General features: G+C 39.3%; 1 protein-coding gene across 1 annotated transcript in view; it reads left to right on the top strand.

Annotated features, from left to right (window-relative positions):
* Positions 1 to 1,239: 1,239 nt before the first annotated feature.
* Positions 1,240 to 6,000, top strand: part of WDR89 (WD repeat domain 89) — a 39,951-nt gene continuing 35,190 nt past the window's right edge. Inside the window, exon 1 of the mRNA XM_045823693.1 lies at positions 1,240 to 1,362. The gene's annotated coding sequence lies outside the window, so the exon portion shown is untranslated. The remainder of the gene's footprint in view (positions 1,363 to 6,000) is intronic.

The raw sequence follows: 6,000 nt of genomic DNA, 5'->3' as shown, positions 1-6,000 counted from the left end.
CAATGCACAAAAGTGATGAATTATTAAATGGACTCACAGAAGTAGAAGGAATTCAAGATTCAATAAGGGCAGGAAACCCTGCCTTAAAACCAACATGTTTCCATAAAGCTGGAAAATGGACTTAATAATACAATCTTGAATAATATACAATGTGTTTACATCCTGAAACTGTTCACATTTGGCATTTTAAGTACAACACTATTTTCCTGTCAAGACAGCAGCCAATTCTGCATCATGTTATTTCAACACTTGATTTACCTGCGCCATTATAGCATGTAGCGTTGCTAAATTTAGGGTGCTTTTCAAGTATTCTCGAATGAACACTAATATGAAAAATCAAAGACTTTTATCATAACACAAAAATTTTACAAACTGAAAATGTTACTATCCACTAGCAGAGCGTCAGGTACAGTAGTAAAATGTCTGAAACACTAATATTTCTTTTACCAACATATACATGAAGTCTTTCCAGTTTTTCTAAGTGTCTTTTGGCTTTAATGTTGCTGATAAAGTATAAAAAGCACAACACAACACATCAGAATGTCAGTGGGTGTTAATGAAGAATTCGGTAGCAACAACCACTTTCAGCCATCACTGGTGTGGTTGCAGGCCAGGTACCCAGCCTCAGGCACACGAGAGGCAACCACCCACACATTGATGTTTCCGTCCCTTTTCTCCCTCCCTTCCCTTCTCTCTAAAAATAAATAAAATTTAAAAGGAAACCACCACACTTAAAGACAGGACTTGCGCCTTCGGGATTACGCAAATCAGTTACTTTGGGGCGGAAAACAATGACACAGACATGCCACAGAGGGAGTAAAAGACTGGTTCCTTTGGGTCATATTTAGAAGTTATGAGCACATGTGGGTGTTTCAGTGCCCAATTCTTATTCTCTCCCCAAGACTGGATCGGTGGAAGTTCTAGCATCCAAAACGGTGAAAGGAACTCACGTTGCACAGTGTCAACGGAAGAACCCTGTCTCCAGAGGAAGAGGCGGAACTTGCTTAATTCTTGTCCTTTATTGGTCACGCATTCAGGAGGCTCAACCCTTTTATCACAACCAATGAGTCTTTGAAATTTCCGTTAGCGTAACGTAAGGGGCAGTGTGATGCTGCTTTGTACGTAAACGGCTCTACACAGGCGCAGAGAAGTCAGTTTACCGCAATACCTCGAGCCTCCCGCCCCGCTTCTTTCGCTTCCCCTGGGCTATAGCCGGCTTCTGTGTTGCTGACCAATCATCTTCATTTTCCTTTACACGAATACCCAATCAGAGAGGTAGAGGGGAGGAGTTCCGGTTGTCTACTCTGCGCCCGTGACAGAGCTCGTGTTCTCTCCCGCGCCAGTTGTGGGGTTATAGCTGAGGTACTTTACCTAGGGTCGGGCTGGGCGACGGCCTGGGCTGGCCAGGTCTCTCGACGGGCGGCGGCAGTACGGGTGGAGTCTGAAAAGCCGGAGCTGCTGAGCCTCTGGCCCTGAGCTTAGTGGGGAGGAGCCGGGAAGAGGGACCACGCGTTGTGGTTTCTGGTCCGCGGTCTTAGCCTAGGTCAAACCCGCACGGTCGTACCCCGAGGTCGCCGCCGCCCCCAGCAGTTCCTTTGGGTTATTTTAAATGAAAAGTGTAGTGTCCTTCGCCAGCTGTTGCAGGAAAAGTAAGCCTGGACCTTGTTTCCCCCTGCTCCTCCCTCCGTCCGCTCGCATTCTTTCCGACCCACCCCGAGTTTGTTAATTTTCGAAGTCAGAAAGCACGTTTTCAGTTGAGAAATCGCGTAGTAGTGCCAAGTAGGAGACCAGCCTCTATCTTAAGCACTTTACGCGTGTTATCTCATTTAATTCACATAACAAAGGAAGTGCTTGCTAGAGTCATTTTTCTCTCGGAGAAACTCCTGTTAAATTACTAGTCCGCGTGTCTCTTAAGTTTATCTTTGACAATTTAAATTGAATGTGGTGTTCGATTTCCAAGGACATAAAATTAAGATGTGGTATTCCTTGTAAAGTGTTGCTCTTGTTTCCTAACTTGAAATTATTTCAGAATACCGCATGCCTGCAAGTAAATCAATTGTTGTTACCGAGGTAAAATGATCTAGTAGACGTCGAAGTAAGAGCCACTTACTAAGCTTTGGGGCAGTCAGCATCTTTGCCTCAGTTTCAAGTGCTGAATTGAAATCAATACCAATTTTGTTTATTTCCTAGAGGTACGAGGATCAAATAAGATAATGGATCTAAAATATAAATCACTGATGTTAAGTACATACGACTGTTTCTGCTTTTTAAAATCTTTCCTGTAGAGGCTAGACTATCATTTGAACCTAGTACCTAGAATATATAATAGTGGTGGAAACATGCAGCCTAGTGTCCCTTAAGCCTGTATGACCGACCCACTTACTATATTTTGCTGTGTATAATACATACTTTTTGGCCCAAATTTTTGATGGAAAAATGAGGATGCCTATTATACATGGGTAGTGCTGATTCAGTATCTATATATGTCTTTAATTCTTTCAAGTTTATGCGTTAAAAGTCTGACTCTATAGAGCAATAATGATATCCGTCTGCAAAGTAATACCCTAGAATACAATAATCAATTTTGTTTCTAAATATAAATAATTGAATTTAAAATGAATTGAATTAAAAATTAAAATGAAAGATTTTTTTCCCTGAAAGTTTGGGCCAAAAACGTGGGTGTGCAGTATAGATGGAGTGCTTTGTACATGGCAAAATACAATACCTACTTGGTCACCTAGGGCTTAGGACAGTATCCCTTGTACATGCAAAGGTCTCGTTTGTCTGCTTTATATTCTTACGTTAGGCAGTTGTAAGTAGCATAAAGAAAAAGTAGATCAGCCCACATAGCTGCTTTTGTGAATTCTTTTCTCCCACCTTGTATTGTTATCTATTCAGTTTTTGAGTTGTACCTTAGTTTTAACCTAAAATCATGACTTTTTCCCTGCAACTTCTATTATTGGTTGCAAATACGAAGATCATGCTTATTTTCCTTTTCCCAATGATGCTTTAAAGCACTATTTTTTTCATGATTTCTACATATTTAAGGTATTTTCATTTACTTGATATCAAAGGTCATAATTAAAAAGAATTTCTATATTTATGAACTGGAATGCTATTTATATTAATGTAGTTCAGTGCTTTAGGGCCAGTGTGCAAATCACTGCTTAGCTGTTGAGAGGGTGTACAGTTGAAACCCATGTTTAAGAAGCGTGAACTCAAATGGGAACTGTTCAAACCCACGTTCAAGAAACATAAACTCAGATAATGGGTATTTAAGGTAGCCATTTAAGCAAACACAGACTCTGTATTTCATTGCCCCTAAGGCTAGACCGCAGTATGCTTTATGGAGAACTGGAAATTCCTTCAGATGAATATAATCATTTGTTGCTCTCTCATGTTTGGCTGGAATGCATAATTCTCAAGAGACAGGATCTGATGAATTGAGTTTGTTACCATCCACTCATTAGAATAAGATAATATATAAAATAACCCAGCTCCCAGTAGGCATTCAGTATATAATAACTATTTGGTGAAGGTCTATGCTTTTTGCATGGAGTTGGAAGGGGAAAGGGCAAACAGAAGCACATGTGGGGCATTTCTGTGGTTCAGGCCTACATTACATATTCTCTTGTCACATAGCCACACCTAGCTTGTTTGTTTGTTTTTTAATTCTCACTGTGGGATATATTTACTAATTTTAGAGATAGGAAGGGGGAGAGACAGAAACATTGACAAGTTGCCTCCCATATGCCTCCCTGACTGGGAATTGATCTAGTGACCTTTTGGTTTGCAGTCTGGCATTCAATCCACGGAGCCACACCAGCCAGGTCCAGTGAGTTCCTTGAGCATCCTGATCACCACTGTTTTGAACTTTGCATCTGATAGATTGCTTATCTCCATTTTGTTTAGTTCTTTTTTTGGAGTTTTGTTCTGTCATTTGGGCCACATTTCTTTGTCTACTCATTTTGGCAACTTCCCTGTGTTTGTTTCCATGTACTAGATAGAGCTGCTCCGACTCCTTGTCATAGTAGTGTGGACTGTTGTAGAAAAGGCAACTGTAAATTGTGTGGAGCAGAGCCTTAGGTAATTGCCAGGGCAGGGCAACCCACTTTCCTGCTTTGTGGCTTAATGTAGGGTAGGAGGCATGAAGAGGTGACAGTGCCTCTGCCTGGCTTCTGGAGGTTTGCCCAGCACTCATCCTTTTTCTAGTCACTTTATTTCCTTCTATATACAACTGGCGCCTTTCCATCTGTAGCTTTGGTGCTCAATCTCAGAGAAGGTGGGTCTGTGTAAATTCTGAGTCGCTGTGGCCTTTTTAAGAGGAGTCTTCTGTAAATCAGGCAGCTTCTTCCACTGCTCTAACCCCCACTGGTTTTTACAGCCAGAAGTTGTGGGCATTTGTCTTCCATGCACTGGAATCCTGGGCTATTTGGTCTAGCCTGGGGCTGGGTTCCCTTGCTTCCCATGTATCCTTCCCGATTTTTGTCCACCACACATGAATGTGGGACCACCCATTCAGCCCACTCTCTGTGCCACACTGCATCTCTGTGCCTTCCCCTCCAACCCCCCTGCACGTCTCCACCCCTCCTACCCATCTGAATGAATGTGGCTTTAAATCTTTGATTGTTGGACTTCCATACAGCTGGATTTTCTGATAGTTCTGGGTGATACTTGTTTTGAAGTCTAGTTGTAATTTTTCTGTAGTTGTGTAGGGAGGTGAAGCATGTTTACCTATGCCTCCATCCTGACCACAGAAAATAATTGATTTTTTTTAATTCTTGAAAAAAAGTACTATTTTAGGGTCACATTATATCACATCTTAAACATTGGAAATTGGATTCACTTAGCTTTAATAAGTGCAAGTTTTTCTTGGGCTCCACTGATTTAACTGGGTTATTTTAGCTAAATAAATTGTACATGATACAATAATGAGATTTTTAGCAGTATTCTTAACGTTTTAAAGATAAGAAAACTTCCTTATGTGTTCTATACTCCCCAAATTTTCTGGGCTAAATATTAATTGTTATGATACAATTTGAGAAGTATAAAGCATAAAATTGCTGGCAACATATCACAGAAAGAGCACTTGGAATCAGAGGATTGCTGTCTAGACCATGCAAAGTATTTAGCTTCCCCTAGCTTTAGTTTACTTATTTGTAAAATAAGAATAATAGTACATGCTCTCTTTAACTCTCAGAGTTGTGAAAATCAGACGAAATGACAAATACTGTAGTCCTTTGCAATATGTAATTCTTTCATAAAATAAAGTTATATTAAGTATCTATTGTACCTTAAAAGGGTTCAAATTTAGCATTAATTCTGTTGCGGACTCCACTAGTTAATGTGATTTTTTTTTTTTAAGCTTTACTACAGTTGTTTGCTTCTTTATAAATTGACTGGATCAAAGAGTGATAAAAATCTTTTCTATCAAATGTTTTTTAAATATGTTTATTGATTTTAGAGAGAGGAAGGGGAAGAGAGAAACACTGATATAAGAAACATCTTTTAAGTTAATATTAGTGTTAAGTAATATTAGTCTCCAAATTTCATTTTTGCTTTTCTAACGATGCATTTCATATGAAAATTAAAAGAAACCTCTTCCAAAGACTAATGTTTGGTGTGCTATTATAATGAAAATGATTTTTCCTGATAATTTAGCTTAGTATGTTTATTACAACTGTTAAGATATTTCTTGTACATGTTCCTTTGTGTTAGTATGTATACTGAGATAAGTGACTATCTCCATTCTTATGGCCATTCATCCTGATCATTACTTTTTACTGGCTTTTGAAAAAAGAATTTCCTCATTTCTTGAATTGCCACAGATCCAGTGGTTAAGAGCAGATTCTTAACTAAACTGCCTAAATTGAGTATTGGCTCTAATTACAAGCTTTGTAATCTTGAGCTGGTTATGTTTAACCATTGTGTGCTTCAATTTCCCATTTCTGAAATGAGATAATTATAAGTACTTCATAGGATGTTATGAGAGTTAAATAA

Source organism: Phyllostomus hastatus, unplaced genomic scaffold (genome assembly GCF_019186645.2).
Source record: "Phyllostomus hastatus isolate PE091 unplaced genomic scaffold, TTU_PhHast_1.1 phas_scaffold_501, whole genome shotgun sequence".
Lineage (NCBI taxonomy): Eukaryota > Metazoa > Chordata > Mammalia > Chiroptera > Phyllostomidae > Phyllostomus > Phyllostomus hastatus.
The sequence above is the reverse complement of the archived record's forward strand: the minus strand, read 5'-3'. Positions and strand labels throughout refer to the sequence as shown.